This window comes from Schistocerca piceifrons, chromosome 1, assembly GCF_021461385.2.
Source record: "Schistocerca piceifrons isolate TAMUIC-IGC-003096 chromosome 1, iqSchPice1.1, whole genome shotgun sequence".
In the NCBI taxonomy this organism is placed as follows: Eukaryota; Metazoa; Arthropoda; class Insecta; order Orthoptera; family Acrididae; genus Schistocerca; species Schistocerca piceifrons.
Window position 1 is genome coordinate 279,837,761 of NC_060138.1, and position 25,784 is coordinate 279,863,544.

The window sequence follows — 25,784 nt, forward strand, 5'->3', positions numbered from 1 at the left end:
TTGCTTCCAGACAATTAAACAAAGCAGAATGTAATTATACAACAACAGAAAAGTAGCTTTGTGCTTTGGTTTATGGTACAACACATAACAGATTAACAGATGTTTTTTGACAGGAAGAGAATTCACAGTGATTACAGACCATGCCACACTTAAATGGCTATTGAGCTTAAAGAACTCAAGTTCCGGACGAACAAGGTGAGCTTTGAGACTGGGTGAGTTTCAGTTTAAAGTTATCATTGTAAATGCTGACATGGTGACCTAAAGGTACATGTTTGTGTTACAATAAGTCACAAGGAAGAGTTAAAAGAAGCTCAGGAGGAGGATCCACAATACAAAATATGAAAAAATAATCAATGTTTTGTCTAAATAGATGGAGTGCTGTACAAGATCACTAGCAAAAGGAAACCACCTACTTATTCTGGAAAGCATGAGAGAGCAAATAATGATGGAGCAACATGATTCTTTATTATCTGGACGCTGCGGCAAGAAAGCAACAAACATTAAAATAGCTGATGTATATTGGTGGCCAAGGCATAAAGCTGACATTACTGAGTTTGTTTCACAATTTGTTCCTGCAACAGATGCAATAATTTGGGAAAAACTAAGGCATTGTTACTATGACTGCCAGAGACTAGTTAACCATTTGAAAGAGTTGGACTTGATGTCGTTGGACCTTTGTCTAAGACTAAAGATGGGAATAAATACATATGTTAGATCATTTCTCCTGAAATCTTCTCAAGATACCAATACCTGATCAGAGTGCTGAGACTGTGGCTAAGGTTTTTGTAAAAGAGTGGATTTTAAAATTTGGATCACCATTAAGCATAATTAGTGTCCAAGGATCAAATTTCATGAGGTAATTGCTTGAACAGATTTGTAAGCTAATACAAATAACGCAACTAAGAACTACGTTGGCACACCCAGAAGGAAATGGACATGTTAAATGAGTTCACAGGACAATCATTAAGATGGTAGCCACTACATAAGTAGCAAGCATGACATTTGGGATGTGTGTCTTCCATATGTCGTGAGTGCTTACATGCAAAAATGCACTCATCAAATAGCCTAAGCCCGTACGAAATTGTGTATGGAAGAAGAATGCATTCATTCTTGGACTTTGCATGATTGACTGCTGGAATCACCAATGTGTACGTAAAGGAATTAGCATGCAAGCTAAAGGAGGCATGGAAGGCAGTAAATGGCAGAATCATCAATCTTTTCTGCAGCAAGTAAAACAACACGATCACGAAGCAGTTGCACAACAGTACAGAGTCGGAGATCTTATCTACCTGAGCAACGTGGTGTTAAAGAAGAGTCAGGTTAAAAAGTTTAATAAGTTTTGGAAAGGATAACTGATCTTGGAGGTGCTGTTGCCAGTCACTCTTAAGCTCCAACTGCCTTTTCATTCAATAGTCGTTCATATCAATTATGCAAAGCCATTTCTAGGTAGACTTCCTGTAGCACTGTGAGAGGACGGTGAGGACTGACCTAGGGGCCAACAAGCTGTTCCTAAATGCAGGACATGAGCAGCGCAAGGTTGCAGTCGAGACTTTGAGGACAAGCCGTCGCTAAGCACTGAGTGATCCAATCCCAGACATCCCTGCAATCTTTGTAGAGAAGTGTAGTGTGAATGAGTGTAAAACTTGTGTTTTATTTCTCAACCATGTACATATACAAATGTGTTGTACAAATATAGAGTGCAGCTGTTACATAAAATGCACAAGTTTAACAAAATCTTCTTCCACAGGTTACCACACAAGACACATTCGTATTCTATTCATTGTGTAACCCTAGTGTTTAGAAATAATTAACCATGTTTACCACAATTCTAATTTTTACTATGACAATGTGTTCCGTTAATGCTATAGAAATAGTACCACAGACAACAGGTGTTTTGTTTGAATCACGATCAGACATGGTAGTTCCAACAAATAATGCTAAGATTGTATAACTTGAGTGAGATTCAACAACAATTCAGTTCTGTTAAGAAGCAAATTAATTTGATTCGTTCAGTCAAAGATAATGACACTGTTTTGGAAATGGGAATGTCTTGGTATAACAGTTGGAAAACTGGCAGAATGCAGGTAGAGTCTACATTTTCTAATTATGAAAAAGAGATTAACCTTTTACCACACAATATCTTGATTAGGTGCAAATGTGCCTGGTTTGATTTTTGAGGAAGTGTCCTTCATACTGTATTTGGCACTTTAACAAGCCAAGATTTACTGGACATTAAAGACAAAATTGTAGCTCTTGGACAACAGCCTAGTATGAATTCAATTAACCTGTCCAATTAAATAAGAATAACGACTTCCTGACACTTAAATCTATACTCGATGTTAACAAATTTCTCTTCTTCAGAAACGCTTTCCTTGTCATTACCAGTCTACGTTTTATATCTTCTCTACTTCGACCATCATCAGTTATTTTGCTCCCCAAATAGCAAAACTCCTTTACTACTTTAAGTATCTCATTTCATAATCTAATTCCCTCAACATCACCCGACTTAATTCAACTACATTCCATTATCCTCGTTTTGCTTTGGTTGATGTTCATCTTATATCCTCCTTTCAAGACAATGTCCATCCCATTCAACTGTTCTTCCAAGTGTTTTGCTGTCTCTGACAGAGTTACAATGTCATTGGCGAACCTCAGAGTTTTTATTTCTTCTCCATGGATTTTAATACCTATTCCAAATTTTTCTTTTGTTTCCTTTACTGCTTGCTCAGTATACAGATTGAATAACATTGGGGATAGGCTACAACCCTCTCTCACTCCCTTCCCAACCACTGCTTCCCATTCATGCCCCTCAACTCTTATAACTGCCATCTGGTTTCTGTACGTAGAACATATCAAGCACAAAACGTATTTTCACAAATGTGATTAAGTTCAAAAGTCAAAGAGTAAATTGCTTTTTCAAAGGGTAACCTTTTTTCTCTAAGTCGCATAATATTCTCCAGATCAATAAATATCTTGTACTAAACACTTTCTAAAGTAACTTAAGGTGCTATATGAAGTCACATAGGAGGTATGAGACCATTGTGTTAAGTCGAATCTTTATCCACTGTTGAGTGGGTCACTAAAATAACTATTCACTTTGCTGTTCAGAAATGATTTATTGAAGTGTTTTTGACCATCAGCAATATTCAAAATAAGAACATGTATCACCCATCAGTATCAGGTTTGTATTGACAGATTTATAGATTTGTCTAACTATGGACACTAGCACACCTCATGCACATGACTGCCAACATTGGCAGCTCAAACCAAATGCCTTTCTGGCCTGAGCTGCTGGTGTTGGCAGTCATGTGTGCATGAAGTGTGCTTGCTTGTGTATATGAATGGTGTGTGTTTCTCTTTTGCTGATAAATGCTGTGGCCAAAAGCTTTGTGGAAGTGTGTTTTTAATTGTGCCTGTCTGCAAATTAACATGGCATCTTTACAGTAGGTAGCAATTTATCTTTTCCTAAGTTGTTTATAGGTTTGTCTTTCAGTTTAATTTATTTTGTTGCCACACCATAATATTATACTGATATTTTTTGTCTATTCTGTGGGAATTGTTGTTCTTGAAGTGATCACACGCCTGTGGACATTTCTGTGCTGTATCTTTTTATATAACCTTGTTGTTGTTGTTGTGGTCTTCAGTCCTGAGACTGGTTTGATGCAGCTCTCCATGCCAATCTATTCTGTGCAAGCTTTTTCATCTCCCAGTACCTACTGCAACTACATCCTTCTGAATCTGCTTAGTGTATTCATCTCTTGGTCTCCCTCTACGATTTTTACCCTCCACGCTGCCCTCCAATACTAAATTGGTGATCCCTTGATGCCTCAGAACATGTCCTACCAACCGATCCCTTCTTCTGGTCAAGTTGTGCCACAAACTTCTCTTCTCCCCAATCCTATTCAATACTTCCTCATTAGTTATGTGATCTACCCATCTAATCTTCAGCATTCTTCTGTAGCACCACATTTCGAAAGCTTCTATTCTCTTCTTGTCCAAACTATTTATCGTCCATGTTTCACTTCCATACATGGCTACACTCCATACGAATACTTTCAGAAATGACTTCCTGACACTTAAATCAATACTGGATGTTAACAAATTTCTCTTCTTCAGAAACGCTTTCCTTGCCATTGCCAGCCTACATTTTATATCCTCTCTACTTCGACCATCATCAGTTATTTTGCTCCCCAAATAGCAAAACTCCTTTACCACTTTAAGTGCCTCATTTCCTAATCTAATTCCCTCAGCATCACCCGACTTAATTAGACTACATTCCATTATCCTTGTTTTGCTTTTGTTGATGTTCATCTTATATCCTCCTTTCAAGACACTGTCCATTCCATTCAACTGCTCTTCCAAGTCCTTTGCTGTCTCTGACAGAATTACAATGTCATCGGCGAACCTCAAAGTTTTTATTTCTTCTCCATGAATTTTAGTACCTACCCCGAATTTTTCTTTTGTTTCCTTTACTGCTTGCTCAATATACAGATTGAACAACATCGGGGAGAGGCTACAACCCTGTCTTACTCCCTTCCCAACCACTGCTTCCCTTTCGTGTCCCTCGACTCTTATAACTGCCATCTGGTTTCTGTACAAATTGTAAATAGCCTTTCGCTCCCTGTATTTTACCCCTGCCACCTTCAGAATTTGAAAGAAAGTATTCCAGTCAACATTGTCAAAAGCTTTCTCTAGGTCTACAAATGCTAGAAACGTAGGTTTGCCTTTCCTTAATCTTTCTTCTAAGATAAGTCGTAAGGTCAGTATTGCCTCACGTGTTCCAGTGTTTCTACGGAATCCAAACTGATCTTCCCCGAGGTTGGCTTCTACTAGTTTTTCCATTCGTCTGTAAAGAATTCGTGTTAGTATTTTGCAGCTGTGACTTATTAAGCTGATAGTTCGGTAATTTTCACATCTGTCAACACCTGCTTTCTTTGGGATTGGAATTATTATATTCTTCTTGAAGTCTGAGGGTATTTCGCCTGTTTCATACATCTTGCTCACCAGATGGTAGAGTTTTGTCAGGACTGGCCCTCCCACGGCCGTCAGTAGTTCCAATGGAATATTGTCTACTCCGGGGGCCTTGTTTCGACTCAGGTCTTTCAGTGCTCTGTCAAACTCTTCACGCAGTATCGTATCTCCCATTTCATCTTCATCTACATCCTCTTCCATTTCCATAATATTGTCCTCAAGTACATTGCCCTTGTATAGACCCTCTATATACTCCTTCCACCTTTCTGCTTTCCCTTCTTTGCTTAGAACTGGGTTTCCATCTGAGCTCTTAATATTCATACAAGTCGTTCTCTTATCTCCAAAGGTATCTTTAATTTTCCTGTAGGCGGTATCTATCTTACCCCTAGTGAGATAGGCCTCTACATCCTTACATTTGTCCTCTAGCCATCCCTGCTTAGCCATTTTGCACTTCCTGTCGATCTCATTTTTGAGATGTTTGTATTCCTTTTTGCCTGTTTCACTTACTGCATTTTTATATTTTCTCCTTTCATCAATTAAATTCAATATTTCTTCTGTTACCCAAGGATTTCTACTAGCCCTCGTCTTTTTACCTACTTGATCCTCTGCTGCCTTCACTACTTCATCCCTCAAGGCTACCCATTCTTCTTCTACTGTATTTATTTCCCCCATTCCTGTCAATTGCTCCCTTATGCTCTCCCTGAATCTCTGTACAACCTCTGGTTCTTTTAGTTTATCCAGGTCCCATCTCCTTAAATTCCCACCTTTTTGCAGTTGCTTCAGTTTTAATCTACAGGTCATAACCAATAGATTGTGGTCAGAGTCCACATCTGCCCCTGGAAATGTCTTACAATTTAAAACCTGGTTCCTAAATCTCTTTCTTACCATTATATAATCTATCTGATACCTTTTAGTATCTCCAGGGTTCTTCCATGTATACAACCTTCTTTTATGATTCTTAAACCAAGTGTTAGCTATGATTAAGTTATGCTCTGTGCAAAATTCTACCAGGCGGCTTCCTCTTTCATTTCTGTCCCCCAATCCATATTCATCTACCATGTTTCCTTCTCTCCCTTTTCCTACACTCGAATTCCAGTCACCCATGACTATTAAATTTTCGTCTCCCTTCACAATCTGAATAATTTCTTTTATTTCATCATACATTTCTTCAATTTCTTCGTCATCTGCAGAGCTAGTTGGCATATAAACTTGTACTACTGTAATAGGTGTGGGCTTCGTATCTATCTTGGCCACAATAATGCGTTCACTATGCTGTTTGTAGTAGCTTACCCGCATTCCTATTTTCCTATTCATTATTAAACCTACTCCTGCATTACCCCTATTTGATTTTGTGTTTATAACCCTGTAGTCACCTGACCAGAAGTCTTGTTCCTCCTGCCACCGAACTTCACTAATTCCCACTATATCTAACTTCAACCTATCCATTTCCCTTTTTAAATTTTCTAACCTACCTGCCCGATTAAGGGATCTGACATTCCACGCTCCGATCCGTAGAACGCCAGTTTTCTTTCTCCTGATAACGACATCCTCTTGAGTAGTCCCCGCCCGGAGATCCGAATGGGGGACTATTTTACCTCCGGAATATTTTACCCAAGAGGACGCCATCATCGTGTAATCATACAGTAAAGCTGCATGCCCTCGGGAAAAATTACGGCCGTAGTTTCCCCTTGCTTTCAGCCGTTCGCAGTACCAGCACAGCAAGGCCGTTTTGGTTAATGTTACAAGGCCAGATCAGTCAATCATCCAGACTGTTGCCCTTGCAACTACTGAAAAGGCTGCTGCCCCTCTTCAGGAACCACACGTTTGTCTGGCCTCTCAACAGATACCCCTCCATTGTGGTTGCACCTACGGTACGGCTATCTGTATTGCTGAGGCACGCAAGCCTCCCCACCAACGGCAAGGTCCATGGTTCATGGGGGGGGGTTATATATAACCTTAGCAGATCTTTTCTTTCATTTGTTTGTCTGTTGCTTCAGCCTATTCATTTCTTGGTTTTGTTCCATGTGATATATTGCGCAAATGTTGCCTAACATTGGTCAGATCCATTTAGTTTTCAATAAATAATGTACTTTGCTTAGGAGTGCTGTGAAAGTCCTCTAAAGATAAAAGTAGTTACCTGAGACACAATGTGTTTGCTTCAAAAGTTTTTGAGCTTAGACACTTATGGCTGAAAAATCCAGAAACATTTTATTCTAAAATAGCAGGACATTCATGTTCCACTATCTTTTGCCAAATCTTGCTCTTTATTTCATTATTAATTTTGACCCCCGACTGCAATTTTTCGGTACCACTAGAAAAATCTGTCTTCGTAACTGCGACATTTGAAACTGTATGACATCAATTTTACTTATGCTCAACACTTCAGCAACTTTCTTTCCTCGCAGCAATATAACATCTTTGGTGCTCATGTTCAGTATTGTTATTGGGACTCTAGCTACATTCTGCCTCACCACTATAGCTACTCTAATGCTTCTGGCAACATAACAACACATTTTGTCCAGTAACTCAAATTCATCCGACCACTCGGTCAATAACAAAGTTCCTTCTTTGCATCGGGGTGACTTGACTTCGACATAGATTGTTTTCCCTGTTCCCTGGAAATTTTGCTGAGGCTGATCAATCTGTACATCAACTTGGAGGCGGTTGGGTTGATCGATCCCACGATGTCAGTGTTGCTGCTCCTTCGAGTATGATCTGAAGAATGATTTCCTAGGTCATAGTTTTCACGGCCTAGTTTGATCCTTCTATCTGTGACAAATACCTCTTCCCCCTTAGTGAACAAGAAATCAAATCCAAGTACACTGTCGTATGCATTTCATTATTTGTAACTACTTGCATCCTAGCCATGTATTTTTCTATGCTTGTTCATAATTCTATGTCATCCTCTCTGTGGTTATGTAAATTCCCATCATTTAACCAACATATCTTTAGCTGTGGATGTCTTAACATACCCGTTTTGTCAATATAACACCACATCAATGAGGTCTGCACTCCTATGTCAATAAGTTGCTTGATCTGTCATCCACGATATACAGCCCCTATCACAAAGTCACTATCGATCTGATTTTCGGTGAAGCTGACAGGAATCACTATCTTGGACAGGGGGTGGACAATGTGATGGCCCATATGACCCCGCACTCATTTAACGTTCTGCCAAGTTGTCAGTTGCTCGGATTACCCTTTCTTTTAATGTGGCAATCTTTCACTATGTGGCCCTGTATCCCACATTTGTTACAAAGTCAGTTATCCTTACAGCCTTTAGCTTTATGACCAGACTTTTGACATCTGGCTCTACATTTCTGTTGAATAAGCGATGCTCTTCTTTTCGTACATCATTTGGCTGTCTTAATGCATCCACAAAGCTAACAGCTGCGTCTACTGCTTCCTGAAAAGTCTTACATAGTGCAAATCTGACAGCTTTGCTTACTTCCTTGCCATACAACCCACAAACGAATGTATCTAAAGCTCTCTGATTGGCTTTGAACAACTGAATGCGACTCTCATTCTCGTCTTCGAGCAGCTCATATTTTTGAGTGTTAGTGTTTTGAATTCGGTCAGAAAACTGATCAATACATTTGTCCTGTCACATCTGCAGACTATGGAGTAGCTTCCTGTAGAATCTGATAGCATTTTTGTGTTTGAATCTCTGAACAACTGTCGCTTTGAATTCATTGTAATCTTCTGATTTCACACAAGTGGGCTCCGCATTGATGAAATCTTGTGCAGCTTCTTGAATTCTGACTTTAGCAACTGCTAATTTATCTGAATCAGTCCATGAACCCAACAAGGCAGCTCCTTCAAGTTTACAGAAGAATACTTTTACTCCTTCCTCAGGTTTACCACTAAACACTGGTACTGATGGCAATAATGAGAAATTTTTTATCAGGCCAGCACTGCAAGAGCTATCATTTGACAAGTCATGTGAAGGGCTGTGCCACAAAATCATTCTCTTATGGCAAAAGTTTTACGAATCCATCACTGCCTTTTGTATTGGAGTCAAATTTGAGTAGAGTAACCTGAATTCCAGCATTGGATGACTCCTTGTTGTCGAATGACATCCACGATGCTGCTGCTGCTTCACCACGGAAATATGCCAGGAACTCAGAAATTCTCACACATCGCTGCACCTTCTCAGGGCTGCAGGATTTCCATAAATGTTCCCCATGCTAACACCACTTTCATTAGGTGTTAATGAGGTTTGTATCCTCGACTGAGGGTCTCCCTTGGTATTTGTCAGGATTATTGTGAGCCTTTGGTTCATGGGGTACAGAAATAAGTGAACTACAAGTTATTAGCCACCACCACTTTATTTCTAAGAAGACATCTATAATGACATGCTCGCTATGCCGACTGGTCATAACTGTGTCTGATGTTCTACAATGAACAAATACAGATCTGTCAATACTTCATTGCGTGTCAAAAAAGACATAGTTCTGTGTCAGAACCATATGTGTTGGAAACTGTTCTGCCTGGAGCCAGCAATGTGACGCTACTACTGTGTGTTTGAGGCACTCTGTGGCTGCATCCAAGCCTGTGACCCTTACAGTGTTACGGAAATACACAGTGTACACTGCTTAACAACAACATGGCTCACAGTTGCCTCCCCGTTTGACTGGTCCATGTTACTTGGTGTTCCTGTGAGATGTCCCACCACTGTTCTTGGAGACTGTATCCCTTGTTGTTCGCGAAAGGGTGTGTTTTCAACACAATGGAGCACCAGCCCACTCCGATATTAATGTCCACAAACACGTGAGCAACACACAACCTCATCGCTGGATTGGATGGGGAGGCCCTGTCCCATGGCCAGCATGAAAGCTGCCTGTCTCCTACTCGAGCAGACACCAAGGATCTTTGAGAGAGTGTAGCAGAACTTCATTAGCCTTTGACATTTATGCGTTGACATTGCTGGTCATCATTTTGAACAGTTACTATGAGCTACATTGTTGTCATGGGGTGTTTGATACCTATGTCCATAACACAATAAATACCAGTTTCTGACAGTTGGTTTCCTATTTAAATATAATTGATTGTGAACCCACTATTATCTTTTTCAATTTGATGCTAAAGGTTTGAGACATCCTGTTTAAAACAACCTTAACTCTCAAGTGTTCGTATTAGTAGCTTATAATCCATTACTTCACTGAAAAGCATTATCTCGAAGGGACGTTAATACCAAAACAGCATCAGTTCACAGCAATTGTAGGGCTTGGCACACAAAGCCCAAAATTACATAACTTAAGAACTTTCACACATTTTCCCCCAAAAACTGTGTAGAGGAAGGTGTTTATCAACAAGTTACTTTTATTCCATCATATGATTCCTATAAGTGCTGTGACAAGCAATATTTTGAGTTCTTCCAGTGACATGAGTGTCCACAAAATATTCTAGCTAGCTTCCTTGTCATAAAACTACTACTTTACCTTTGAGTATAGTATACTTTGTGTAACTTTGTGCTACTGTACATTTTCTCATTCATGAAGAGCAGTCACACTTTGCACCATTTTACTACAGCAGCTGATGCATGAAGATGCAGCAGACCGCAGTGTTCCCAATCGTTTAGCAGATGAGCCATGCCTGCCAAAGGTCGGTCAACCTTTACATGCCACACTAGTATGACAAAATTGTTGACAATTGATACATCATGCAGGATTGCCTATATTTGGATAAACATTGAGGGTTATAAACTTGATGTAATGTTCTGGTAATTTTGGTGGATTAGAGTAGTTATGAAAGCAGTAGTCTTTTCTAATTCTCCGTTTATCTTCTTCACAACATTTCTCAGTTCAAAAACACCAACTTCTCCTCATGCCCGCCTGTAGCAGCTCTTTTGTACCAAGTTGCATAATAGCTTGGCAGCTGTCAATGGCTTTGCTAGAACTTAACGCAGTGTACACTTCAGTGATGGCACATTCTCCTCAAGCTTTTATGTATTTAAGCACTAAGTCACTTGGATAGCTCTCATTATTTATATTATATGTTATGTACACAAATACTTGATTAAAAAGGAGACACTCCAGTGGTTCATGAATGTAAAAGAAGAAGAAGAAGAAAGGCGAGGTTTGTGAACGGTTCAGTTGTATCTTTTAACAATCATAAATGCAAGGTTAGGCACAGATTGTTGTCTATTACTACAATTTACCACTCCAGCTTGTTTATTCTGTAGGGTGTGATTACTCGCCAGCAGGCACCTGAACTGCTGGAAGCATTTCAGTTAGAAACTGTACACCCCACAAAATTCACATGAGTATTTGGAGGAATAGTGTGCCTATGTAGGTAAGTGGTCAACATGCCTGGCTGCTGTGCAGGGGAAAGAGGTCCCATTCCTTGTACTGCTATAGATTTTTTGTTGGTGGGAAGATTGAAATGGAGTGCACTCATCTTCATGATGCCAACTGAGGGTGTACTTGAGTGAGAAGTAGCTGGTACAAGGTCTGGGACAATGACAATGGTCAGGAGAGCAGCATGTTGCCTCTGTCGCCCCCTCCATTCTCCCATACTGATTCTTAATTACGTCACTGCCAGAGGATGACACAGTGGCTAATCCCGGTACTGATTGGCCTGCTAGGATGATTAGCAGTTCTGGTATCTGGGGGATTCAAGGTCAATCCAAAAAGAGTTCCACATTATCTGTACAAACCTAATACGATTGTTGTAGGTGCACCAGAGGTTACCCACAAACAACTATTTAGCTTCAACAACCACCCATACCATCAGCACAAAGCACACTTTGGAGATGAGTTTTTTAAGTTGAGAACAATCATAGGTAGTTAAGCCAGAACCCTGTGACACACAATGTTTTGCCAGTGTACTGCATTGCAGTCACTGAATCATGCCATGACACTACAATTACAGTGCACACTAAATCTCAGCCCAGAAACTTCAGGTTCACTAAACTCGTATCCATCCAAAACTAGCTCACATCCCTCAGCTGCCCTCAGCTTGGCTAAAATAATGGCAAAAATGTGATGATTACTAGGCTCTCTGGAACAACTGTGGAAAAATTACAAAATGAAGGAAAACTTAATTTCTTAGAGACATGCATTAGTTTCAATTATTAGAATGCAAAAAATACTTCCTTCTTCAAAGAGATCATACTGTAATTCATCATTATTTGCCAACAATGAGTACTTTTCATTTCTGTATATAACATAAAATTAATTAAAAACCAATATTCAAGTGAGGCTGACAGGTATGATATCCCAATCCATTTAGACACCTGAGTGGAGGACAAAATCATACTTTGAAGCAAAGATAAAGTATAAGTGTACCCATGTACAATGATGTTTACATCCTTTCCCTCTAAACTACAAAAGACAGTATAACAAACACCAGCAGAAAAAAGAAAATGAAAAAATTATAGTTTGGTGATCCAGGGCATCATAAGAAAAGCTGAACAAGAAATATAAAAAGAATTGTTAGAAAAGAGGATTGTTCTGCTCCTTCCCAAATAAATATGACAAAGATCTAACCAGAAGAATTACATTGCTATCTTGTATGGGAAATGTTCTAAGAGAAACAGCCAACACCATGCAAGAGCCCTGTCCCACAAACACCTTCATTCAAAACTTATTGTACTCAACCTTTAATTCTGGCAAAACTAAGTCCTGTGCTTCACTGATCTTTGCAGGGGTCTTCTGTATTGACTTGACAATGCAGTAGATGTGGTAACCAATGCTGGAAATAATGATTGCAAAGTGATATATACATCACAGTCTCACACAACACAATAATTTATATCTCTGTTAGCTTGCCACTGCTTCAATCACTTAGTGCAGGAAACTATTTATTATACTGGTGTTGATGCTCCCAAATACATCTTTACTTTTTAATTACTGTGCAAAACTACTTCTGCAAGCTGGAAACTATACTTTTCAACCTATTTTCTGAAGTTCTAGGATACATTAACTTAAAATTCTGCCTTCTCAATAGTATGACACAGATAAAATACCAACTCACTCTTCTGTCTTAAATCAAAACCATCCAGAAAGCATCTACATCTACACATATACTCCACAACCCACCGTATGGCCTGTTTATGGATGATACACTAGAGCAATGACTGCAAATGTCTAATGCATTTTGTAAATCAAATTAGTTAATAAGAAGTGAAAAGTACCAACATGATCATATCACTGAAATTTTATCAAACAGATAACGCAACAGTTTATTTACTTCGGATACATTTTCAGAAAAAAAAAAGACAAGAAGAAAGCCTGGGTAATTTGAACAAAACCTATGTTTTGCAAGAAGTGATTGTATAATATTAGATACATTACAGCTCATAATCAGAAAATGTTTTGTCTGATCTCCATTTTAAAATTCAGAGTTATAGTAATTAATTTAAATTTCTTGTCTATGACCCATATCAACAGGCTTTTATCTCCGTTGACAATATAGATAAATATTTTAATTTATCACATGAATTTGTTAATGCAATTTTAACAAAAAAAAAAAAAAAAAAAAAAAAAAAAAAAAAAAAAAAAAAAAAAAAATCGAAGCGTTGCCTCTTAAAACTGTTTGATTGCTTGACCTTCAATACATATACCTTTTCCACTTGGATGCATCCAAACTTAAAATGAGTGGGATATCAACTTTCTAAACAGCATGGATCTTCAAGTAACTCATCACTACAAATTTTCAAAAAGGAAGAACTGATTAATTACTGCATATTCATACAGTGCGGGCTTTCATGGTAATAAGGCTGGGACAGCCAGAGGTAGTGGTCAAGCAAGCAAGTGGTGTGCTTGCTTGTGTGAATGCGTGAGAGTTTTCCTTTCCGAAGAAGGCTTTGGCCAAAACTTCAATGTGCTTGTCTTTGTTGTGCCTTTCCGTAACTGAACATGTCATCTTTATGATGAGTAGCAATAGATCCTTTTCATAATATTGTTGATATTACAATATGGGCTTTTTCACTGTTCTGGGACTTTTCCACTGTTCTGCTACACAATTTTATTTTTGATTATGGTCATCTTACAACCTCTCTTCAAGACACTATCAGTCCCATTCAAAAGCCCTTCAAATTCCTTTGTCATCTCCGACAGAATTAAAATGTAATGGAAATATCACAAAAATTTTTATTCTCTTCCCTTTACAAATTTCTCCTTAGTTTCCTTCACAGCTTGATCAACGTACAGATTGAATAACACTGAGGATAGCCCACAGCCCTGTCTCACTTCCTTCTCAACTATGGTTTCCCTTTTATGTGTTTCAGCTCTGCAGTCTGGTTGTTGCACAAGTTGTAAATATTCTTTTGCTCTCTGAATTTATCCTTGGTATCTCCAGAATTACAAAGAGACTAGTGCAGTCAACATTGTCAAAAGCTCTCTCTAAACCCACAAGTGTTATAATACACACAGATTTACCTTTCTACAGTTAATCTTCTAAAAGAAGTCATAGGGTCAATATTGCCTCGCATATTTCTACACTTCTCCTGAACCCAAACTGCTCTTTCCCATTGGTGCCTTCAACCAGCTTTCAAGTCTTCTGTAAATTATTCATATCAGTGTTTTGCATGAATGACTTATTAAACTGATGGTTTTGTAATATTCACACCTTTCAGTGCCTACTTTTTCTGGAACTAGAATTATTACATTCTTCCTGAAGTTTGAAGGTATTCCCCTGTCACCAGATGGAATAGTTCTGTTATGGATGGCTTTCCCAAGGATATCAGTCATTCTGAGGGAACATCATCTACTCCAAGGCCCTTGTTTCGACTCAGATCTTTCATGCTCTGTCAAATTCAGCTCACAGTATCATATCTCCCATTTTGTCATCATATATTACCCCTTCCCATTCTGTTGTCTTAATTTCTCTCGTAGAGCCTTCTCTTTGTTTAATATTGGCTTGCCATCTGACTGTGAGCTGTTAATATTCATACAGCTCCCTTTTTCCCAAAGATCTAGTTATTCTATAGGCAGTATCTATCTTTCCCCTAATTATAAATGCTTCTGCAGCCCTGCATTTGTCCCCTGTCCATTTATCCTTAGCAATTTTGCATTTACTGCCAAACTCATTTTTTATGTGTCTGTATTCCCTTTTGTCTACTTCATTTTCTGCATTTTTATATCTTCTTCTTTCAGTAGTTAAATTCAATACCTCTTGTTTAAACACAGAGTTCGACTAAGTCTTGTCTCTTTAGCTACCTGATCGTATACTGCCTTCACTATTTCATATCTCCCCTGTTTCAGTCAAATGTTGCCTAAGGCTTCTTCTGAAATTCCCAGTGATCCTTGATTCTTTCAACTTATCCAGTTCCCATTTCCTTAATTTGCTGCCTTTACACAAATTCCAAAGTTTTAGCACACAGTTAATAAATTATGGTCAAATTTCACATTTAAAATCTGATTTCAAAAGTTTGTTAAACATTAAAATTTAATGATACATAACATCAAGCTGGTTTCAACCTTAGAGGCCATTTTCCAGTGGTCTTAGCAAATTGAACATAATATGTGCCTCAAACTCTTATTCTATTTCCCCAGTCATTCTCTCAATGTTCAGCCAAGAGCATGACCAAAATTTAAAACAATTGAGTAATTAATATAAAAACATTTTTGAACAATAATTCTGAGAAAAATGATTTTGTGTAACTAATATAAAAACATTTTGAGTACAACAATTATAAAAATAATGATTTTGTGTTATTGAGCATAACAACAAGGTCATCATAGACCATGAAATTACCATTCATGATTAATGTGATTAAAACACTTTGAGAAAAAATAGTAATATTGACACTCTTGTTAAATTTCATTGAAAACAGTACAGACTAAAACAATAATCAAAACTTTCTAGTGGGTATTGCACGTATGCATACATATACACAAGTTAAGCAATAATAGACATGCATACTGAAAAAATTACACAATATGGCCAAGTTAACTGCTTAAAAATGGCTGAGGCAGCCACACTGCCACACAATAAACTCTCCCTCTAGACTTATAGGATGGGTACAGAGTTTTAAACAACACATGAAAAATCATAATACAGTCACTTATTCCAGTCATGGGTGGGAACTAAATGTTGTTTCAAAGTACCTTCTTCCACATAGGCATGGTTTGCTATTGTAACTGACATCATTACCCCATATTCTCACCCCCCTTGATGCTAGACTGGTTGATATCTTATTTTCCTGATTTGATACATACTGGGAAGTGTTGCAAATGTCCTAAATCAGTCTCTGAGCTTGGTCTATTTTCTGCATTGTTTATCTGTTGCAACAATGTCCCATACAGGGAGTGCTACAGATTGCAATTCATAGCACAATAAGGAAGGAAAGCATACTCACTGCCCTCTGCTACTTGCAGGAGATCCTCACTTGGTGGTATTCACACCACAATGGCCATTTCTGGCTGTCTTGCCATTCAATTTTAGCAAATTTCTCAGATATCTTTGCAGAAAGCTTCAGCACCAATGTTAACAAGTGTTATATTATTATACTCTTCTTTTCAAGTTCTTTTGAGTATATTTAAAACGTATATAATTCAATTTTCTTTTTTAAAAAAGTTAGCAGTATTAACATAAAACAAAATTAAGTCCTCCTCTGTCTACAATAATTTGCCAAAAACCTTGTTTCAATACCCTGAACTGTTCACAAAATAAAAGGGTTGTTAGGTCTTATATGACTTGCCCAGTACATAAATGACATAATGGATAACATTTCCTCCCCACCACATATTAAACATCTACACTTTTGGGGTTCTTCTGTGGGAGGTTCTCGGTTTGAGGGTATGAGGAAGTGGCTCTAGTTATTAGCTTCTGTACCAGGTCGGGAGGGTAGTTGCGGGATGCGAAAGCTGTTTTCAGGTTGTTGGTGTAATGGTTCAGGGATTCCGGTCTGGAGCAGATTCGTTTGCCATGAAGACCTAGGCTGTAGGGAAGGGACCATTTGATATGGAATGGGTGACAGCTGTCATAATGGAGGTACTGTTGCTTGTTGGTGGTTTGATGTGGATGGATGTGTGAAGCTGGCCACTGGACAGATGGAGGTCAACGTCAAGGAAAGTGGCATGAGATTTGTAGTAGGACCAGGTGAATTTGATGGATTATGCCTGCATGAAAATAGACATAAAAACGGGGCAACGAGTTTGTGTTAAATTTTGTTTTAAAACCGAGAAATCAGCTTCCGAGACTTACAAACTGTTAAAAACAGCTTTTGGAGATAATTGTATGAGCCAATCAAATGTCTTAGTCTGGTTCAACAAATTTAAAAATGGCTGTGAATCATTTGAAGATGAACCACAGTTTGGCCTTCCTTCCACCTCAAAAACTAATGAAAATGTTGTGAAAGTTCATGGCTTAGTGTGCTCTGATCAAAGACTTAAAATCAGGGAGGTGGCTGATGAACTTAATTTAAGTTTCTATGCAGTTCAGTCAATTTTAACTGACAATCTGAACATGCATCGAGCGTCCACAAAATTCATTCCAAAAGTATTGTCAAGTGACCAGAGAAAATATCAACTTGAAGTGTGCTAAGAACTGATTAATCGGACTAAAAATAACCCAGGTTTGATAAATAGGGTAATTACTGGTGACAAATCGTGGGAATATGGATATGACCCTGAAACCAAAGAGCAGTCTTCTTTCTTTTTTTTTTTTTTTTACTTCCTCGATTCTACCGGTATTGCGCATCATGAATTTACCCCTAGAGGACAGACAATTAACCAGGAAAACTACAAAAGTGTCCTTGAGTGTTTGCACAAAAAAGTGTAGAAAAAAAGGCTGCATTGTGGAAAGACAGGAGTTGGGTGCTACACGATGACAATGCTCCGGCTCATCGTGCCTTGTCCATCGTTGAATTTTTGACCAATTTCAAAATTCCTCTGCTTCCACAACTGCCATATTCCCCTGAATTGGCCCCTGTGGACTTCTACCTGTTTCCCAAACTGAAATTTTCACTAAAAGGGAAACGATTTGACTCGATTGAAGACATCCAGGCAAATATGGAGTGCCCTTAACACACTTCAGGAAAAAAATTTCCAGGAATGTTTCCAAAAGTGGAAATACCATTGGCATCAGTGTGTTCAGTCAGAAGGAGACTATTTTGAAGGAGATGCATCACAGTAGCATGTAAGTACCACTTTTGTACAACTACAATCCCATTCTTAAAACTTTCCAATCACACCCCATATACTATCATGAGAAGGATTATTAATAAAGATTCAAGAACTGGCTTTAAAAGATTACTCTAGAAATATACTACAAGCCCCACCATATCACTCACATAGGGATCATGAGGATGAGATCAGAATAATTACAGCATGCACAGAGCCACTCTAACAATCGTTCTTCCCATGCTCCATACGTGAATGAAATGTGAAGAAGCCCTAATAACTGGTACAATGCCATGCACCTCATGTGGTTAGCAGAGTATAGATGTAGATGTAGATGCAGATATAGAACAAGGACTACAGGCACAAAGGATATGTTTTAGAGAGTGTTCAGACCTGCGCAATTTGAAAAAGCTGGTGTTGGTAGGAAGAATCCAGTTGGCTGTGAGGCAGTCACTGAAGTGAAGCACACCATGTTGGGCAGCGCACTGTCAATAACTGTGTGGTCCAGTTGTAACTTTGCCACAGTTTGGCCGTGGTGATTCATGCAGACAAGACAGCTTTTTGTTTGTCATGAATAGAAAAATGGCACAATGGTTGCATCTTAGTTTGTAGATTACATAGCTGGTTTCACAGGTAGCCCTGCCTTTATGGAGAATGTGATGCCTGTGACAGAACTGGATTAGGTGGTAGTGGGAGGATGTATGTGATAGGTCTTGCTTCTACATCTATTTCAAGGATATGAGCCATGAGGCAAAGGGTTGGCAGCAGGGGTGGAGTACACTTGGACAAGGATACTGCATAGGTTCAGTCAGTGGCAGAATATCACTGTGGGAGGGATGAGGATGACAGTGGGGAGGATATGAATATCCTCTTGCAGTGGTATTCTGCTGTCCACCAAACCTACGCAATATCCTTGCTCACTACTCCATCCCTGCTCCCAACTTATAGCCTCATATCCCATATCCCGGCAATAGACACAGATGCAAGGCATGTTCCATACATCTTCCCACTACCAACCACTCCAGTCCCGCCCAGGCACAAGCATCTCATACCTGTGAAAGCAGCCATGTTATCTTTAACCCTGCGGCAGGCGCACTTAAGATTGTTGAGTCAGTGGGCGCGTATGGCACTCAGTGCCGCCTACAATTAAATACATAAAAAAGCAGTTTTTTTAATTTTTTGGTCGAATTAATTATTTATTGTTTATAACATCATTCTTAACAGCAACTTTTAATATGATCTGTGTTCATATATCCAAGGTGCATGGGAAAATTAGAAATGTTACAGAATATCTGACATACGTTTCCAGGATATTTCCTAAGTGCTACTTTAATAACTAATTCTGAATAAATTATAGCCACAGATATGATTCGATTGTTTACCACTGTTAAAGCAAGTTTTACAAAAACGTGTAATATGTGTAAAAACTTTGTAGTAATAATAAATAATAAAGCAGTCAGTAAATACATATCAAGAATCATACACTTTCTTCCTCTGGAGAAGCTCTGCAATCATTACATGTGGCAACATTGTGGCAATGTTGCTTGCAAACGAATCTTTGGCAGATATTGCAAGTGACAGTACTTTTATCATTTTTTTTTTTTTTTTTTTTTTTTTTTTTGGCCACCACAAAGATGGCACCTCCCGCACCTTCTTACAGTCTCATCGTGATTGGCGGGAACTGATTGATGAGGTGACATAAATCCTTGAATATCTTGTGGTAGAGTAGAGAGCTGAGCCCTTTCTTTCAAATGGCAGTCCATCAGAGCTAAGGCCAGGTTTGTTAGGTAGGTTCTTCTTCTGAATCTTTTCTCTGGATTGTTTGCAAAAAACAAGACCTGGGAATTTATCCCAGCAATATCCAGATAACGAAAAAAACGATGCCAAGGGCCATCTTCTTGTGGTCCTTTGTTTAGACACATAATCCACAGTATCGACTCCACCTTTTGTTGCATTGTAGTTCAAATTTACAGCAGAATTGCCTGTAGTCATGTCGATTTCAGCAGTTTCATGCATTGACGACAGGAAAAGCACAGCCTTGTTCCTTTTTGTTTGGCATGAAACAAGATAGAAGTAATCTTGAAATCCGAAAAGACAGTTCCCAATTTCTCGCGATCTGTTGAGCAAAAATTCTTCTTGTTCTTTTTCAATATTCCAATGAACGTTAGCCCATTTTCTAAGAGATGCTGGGCTACGTGGTAACTACTGTAGTAGTTGTCCGTAGTTACATTCCTGTGAGTTCCCTCGATTAGCTCAACCAATCTCTTCACAATATCCATTGGCTGGTTAGATGCAACATATGGTCCAGAATTCTGTCTGCCGCAGTATACTTCAAATTTAAAAGTATAAAATGTCTTGCTATCGCACAATGCATACAACTTCAATCCATACTTAGCGGGCTTATTCGGCATGTACTGAACAAAATCACAACGTCCGCGAAATGGGACAAGCATTTCGTCTATGGTTGTGAACTCCCCTGGACTGTAGTTATTTCTGCAGTTGTTCAAAAATGCCGAGTGGAGATTGCGGATGGCAGCAAGTTTATCAGTTGCTAGTTGTTCTTTTCTCGTAGAAGTATCGTCAAACCTGAGTGACCGGAGCAAGAACAGACAGCGCTTGTAGCTAAATGCTGCCCTTAAAACAATCATTCCTGTTCCATTTGATGCCCACAGTTCTAATACATTTGTGCGTCTTCCTTTTTGTACAGCAATGAGAAACAGTGCTCCTAAAAGAGCCGTTATTTCAGAAGCAGAAGTAGTTTTGCAATCTCTAGCCCTCAAGTAATTCACAAACGATCTCTTGTTATTTATGTACATGTTTGTGCTTGCAACGACATAATCAATTATCTCAGGATCAAAAAATTTGAGAAAACTTTCAGTTTCAATTTTAGGTTCTCTTCCATTGCGTTTCGGGCCAGGTAGGACCTTGATTATATTCTTATGTTTTGGTTTCCCTGGTAGTGCTAATGGATTATTTATCCACAAAGTTTCTTGGTCCTTACCAATATAAAAATGGCAGTCATCATGTGGCATTCCTTTCACTTCATTCCCGTCAATGCATGACTGCTCAGATTTGCTGGAATGATCTGCAGTTTCAATTATTTCTGCGTCCTCATCACTGTCAGAGAAATCTGCGTAATCTTCTTCGTCAGATGATTGCAGAAGAAGACACTCAGTTTCTTCTGGTGTTAGTCCTTTCCTTTGTGCGGACCTGGGAGACAATAAAATAATTCTAATACGACAGCAGTGTTAATAACTAAATCATCATTCACCCACAGAGTTGTAAAACAAAGCTTCCAATCATAAAAACATTCGACAGTGGTATGGCTACATGTACTTACATTACCGGGCGCGTGCGGTACGCAGTGCCATCTCGGTTCAGTCGTCCACTTCACAGGTGAGTCGCAACTGTTATGGTGGGTATAATGACAGCGCAGTAATGCAGTTTGGCGCATGACTAAACAATCAAAGCATATCTAGCACCACTGTTGTGTGCTCGGCGCGCTGACGTAATTATTGAACAAAAACAAAATTGGCGGCACTGTATGCCGCCACACGCCCGCCGCAGGGTTAAACTAAAGTGCAACCACCGGACCACATTCTATATCGACATCACAACTGTCAAGCTGTGTGCCCGCATGAATGCCCAATGACAAACTGTGAACAACAGACATTTGGACCATCCAGTTGCTGAAGGTGGTGTCCAACATGACTTGCTTCAATACGATGACTGCTTCACAGCCTGTGCCACCTGGATTCTTCCTATGGACACCAGCTTTTCTGAACTGCGCAGGTGGAAACTCCATCTACAACATATCCTTTGTTCCTGTAATAGCACTTGCCTCAAACTACACTAGTTCCTGTCCACCACCATCTACCCTCTTCCCTGCTCACACTTCAGCCTTCTATTCCACCAACATATAAACCACCATTTGGCAGTGTATTACAGTATACATCTTCTGCACTATCTAGATTTTGGCTTTTATGCCATTATGAAGCACAATGCTAAAAGTTCTTAGGCCATTAATATGTCATATCTTTCAAGACAGTCCAAAGTAGATAGACAAGACGTGTTTACCTGCTTTAGACTGCCTTAACAAATATGACATGTTAATGATCTAAGAACTTTTAGCACTGTACATGGTAACTGCATAAAAGCCAGAATCTAATAGTACAGAAGCCACACTTAGCTGCCATGGACTACACTCGTGTGTATGAGTTGCATTTGTGCGTGTGTCATCTATTTTGACAAAGGCCTTATTGGCCAGAAGCTTATTCTGTGACAGCCTTTTTGTTGTGCCTATCTGTGACTCAGCATCTCTGCTATATGATGAGTAGCAACTTTCCTTTTCATAATAAAGGAAAAGATAAGTGACTGAAAGTGCAAATATTTCCGGCTCACATTTAAGTCAATTCTTAAGCTACTGCTTATAAGTCAGATGGTTTCTCCCTTCTGAGGTGAATAGATGCGTCGGGTATAGAAAATACAAAGATATCTAAAGTGCAAATCGTGAAGCATCAGTTACAAGCTGTGCAGTAACTTTAAAGTCATTCATTCACACATTATGTACAGTTAATTTCAGTAAGAGGGAGAGCATTCAGCATTGGGGAACAACTCAACTTATACATTAATAGGAAGAAGCAGTAATTACAGCTTACATCCATAAAGTATGCTAACAACTAGTTACAAACAGTGTTGATCTGTCACATTATTAATTAGGAGAATGGCTTATTCATTACTTTTTCTAATTGGAATATTATGTAAATTAGTAAAAAGATAGTTACTTTAAAAAAATCCTCTGCTCTTCTTCTTAAGCTATTTTGCTGCTGTTTTTATAAACGACTTCATATATATTAAGCATCTATGTAACTTAAAGACTTCAGAGTATTTGGCTGTTTAAATACTGGAAAAGTTAAAAACTAACTAATTAGTTAGTTAGTTACTTTCATGTTCCACAACTCATTTTTCATGAAAAATCATTGTGATATGGGATGAATCATTTAACATTCATACTGCAAATTAATTTGTACATCTGTTTGTACTCTAAACATCACCATATAACCCCCCCCCCCCCCAAATGAAAACAGAACAGAAGGAGTTGTCAAGGAGAAACTTTTTCAATTTATTTTCAAATTTTACCTTGCTGTCAAACATTTTATATGGGTAAGTGGTCAAAAATTTCTGTTGCAGTGTTGGTACTCCTTTCTGTGCTTAAGACAACCTTAATGATGAGTAGTGAATGTCATTTTTTCTTCTAGTATTGTAATTATGAACCTCATTGTTCCTTTTGAACTGTAGTGGATTATTTACAACAAACTTCATGAGGGAGTAAATATACTGTGAAGCAGTAGTCAGAATGCTAAACTCCTTAACAGATGTCTACAAGATGATTGTGGGTGAGCACCACATATTATTCTTACAGCACGTTTTTGGGCAGTGAAGAACGTCTTTCTTAAAGATGAGTTACCCCAGAACATCATTCCATATGACATTACTGAATGAAAATAAGCAAAATATGTCAACTTACTGATTTCTCTCCCCAAAATTGCTGATTCTAAGTGCAAATGTGACTGAACTAAGTTGTTTTAGAAGTTCCAAAATTTTTTTTTTCTTCAATTTAAATTCTCATCAATATGGACACCTAAGAATTTTGAATTTTCCACCCCTATGTATTATTTCATCACCATGTGTTAAAATTATCTTATCAATTGGCAACATGAAGTCTGTACATGAGTCCACGATCATTTTATTTTTAGCACTTTTATTTTCACAAGTATGTCTTTATCACATAGATTTCTTTACACTTTATGAGCGGTTTCAGCTTATTGCCATCTTCAGACCTGTTGTAAATATAAATATTGTGTGAGCAACCAGGTTCAATTACTTAAGATTAAATCTATACAAGTCTTAGTGATGCATGAAGTATAAAATCATGGCAGCCATACATATCGTTAAAATATTCTGATATAAATCATCGTCAAGTTAAACATGTGCGTGCTAATACTCAGATTGCACCAGCATTTATACAAAAACCTAATGCCAGCAAAGGGCACTTTAGCCAGAGTACATAGTAAAACAGTGTTGCCAATATAAAGATTAAAATGACATATGCAATGTCTTTAGTTAAAAAAATTTCCCCCTTGGCTAAACGAGTGTCTGTCATTAAAAACGTATACTGATTTACTATATGTGAAATTAGACTCACACTCGAAATCCACAGAAAGTACAAATAATATACAATACAGCCCTTAGCCTGGTCAGGTAATATAAATTTTTATGAACGCCAGTATAAAAAGTATAAAATAAAAAATTAAAAAATCACAAAATCACAAAATATTCTATCCTAAGATCAGTTAACAGTGAATGAAATCATAATACAATTAATAAATTAGTGTCCCTTAATTAAAAATAGAAAACTGATAATCGTTATTATATTAGAGTGCAGTATTGATAGCGAATATGCCGTGGTTTCTCTGCATGACTTCCTTGTTTTCCTGTGGTTGAGCTCACGGAGGACGGCCCAGTCTCCTCGTCGCTGGCAGCCGGCACATGCCAATCTGCTGGGATGCTCCACACTACTCAAACTATTAGGTCTCTGAATATACAGTGTAAGGATTCAAGTTAAACTCGTTCTGTTAATTCAGCAGTAATTCCAGTTGTTGTTTCCTGTGCACAAATCTCCATTTCTTCGAGCAGGTTCATTAACTGTCCCTTTGGTGCCCTATGCACTTTCATATTACTATCTATACGTCCTACCGAATGTCTTTCTCTGTCCAAATGTGTACCAAACCTCTCTTATTTTGATTATATGTATGTTCTCTAAAATTAGTCTGGAAATTTCTTCCTGTCTGACTGATGTAAAATCTTTCACAGTCCTGGCAGTTAATAACTTATAAACACCAGATCTCATATAATTATTGCTGTCATTGTCAAGTCATTCAATGGCAGGAATAGTTATTGGCTTCTTTTGCCATCATTAATCTATATACTAACATCCCAATAGATATGTTGGATATTATAAGGAGGAACTTGCGAACACATACGAAGATTAGTCAGGGTGAAATAATAGAACTGTTGGAAATTTTGGAACTTGTCCTGTCATTTAATAATTTTAAGTTGAGAAACAAGATTTTTTATCAGAAGGAGAAACTCGCAATGGGCAATAGTTTGTCTTGTACTTTAGCTGAGATATTTATAAATGAGCTAGAAAATTAGTTTTTTAAACAAAATCCTGATGTCTGGGAGAAAATTGTCTATTACAGATGATATTATACTACTATACAAAGGAGACAAAAGTGAAATACACGGGATAGCAGAGAGAATGGATGGGATGCACGAAAAAATTAAATACACAGTGGAATTGGGAGAAGGAAGTATAAGTTTTATGGATCTTAGGTTAACTAAAAGAGATGGAAGACATAAAATTAGCATATTTAGGAAGACAATGGCCACTGACACTATAATAAATGGAAGGTCCTTTCACCTAGTAAGCCTAAATGGGCATACTTCAGAGCTATGTTTAACAGGATACTAGAACTGTCACTTACCCCTAATGACGAGATAGAGGAATTTAGTGTGATCAAACAAGTAGCCAGAGCAATTGCACACAAAGACGTGACATAATGAAACTTTATTATAAACTAAAATCAAACATATGTGACAAGAAGAAGCCCATAGAACCAGAGGGCAAGACGTTTGTGGTTGTGTCATACAATGTTGTGTTTTCAGACAGAATTATACAGG

At 38.3% G+C, this 25,784-nt stretch overlaps 1 protein-coding gene across 1 annotated transcript in view; it reads right to left on the minus strand.

Annotated features, from left to right (window-relative positions):
• Window positions 1–25,784, minus strand: part of LOC124711228 (lysophospholipase D GDPD1-like) — a 144,678-nt gene that overhangs the window by 21,598 nt on the left and 97,296 nt on the right. The gene's annotated exons all lie outside the window — the stretch shown is intronic.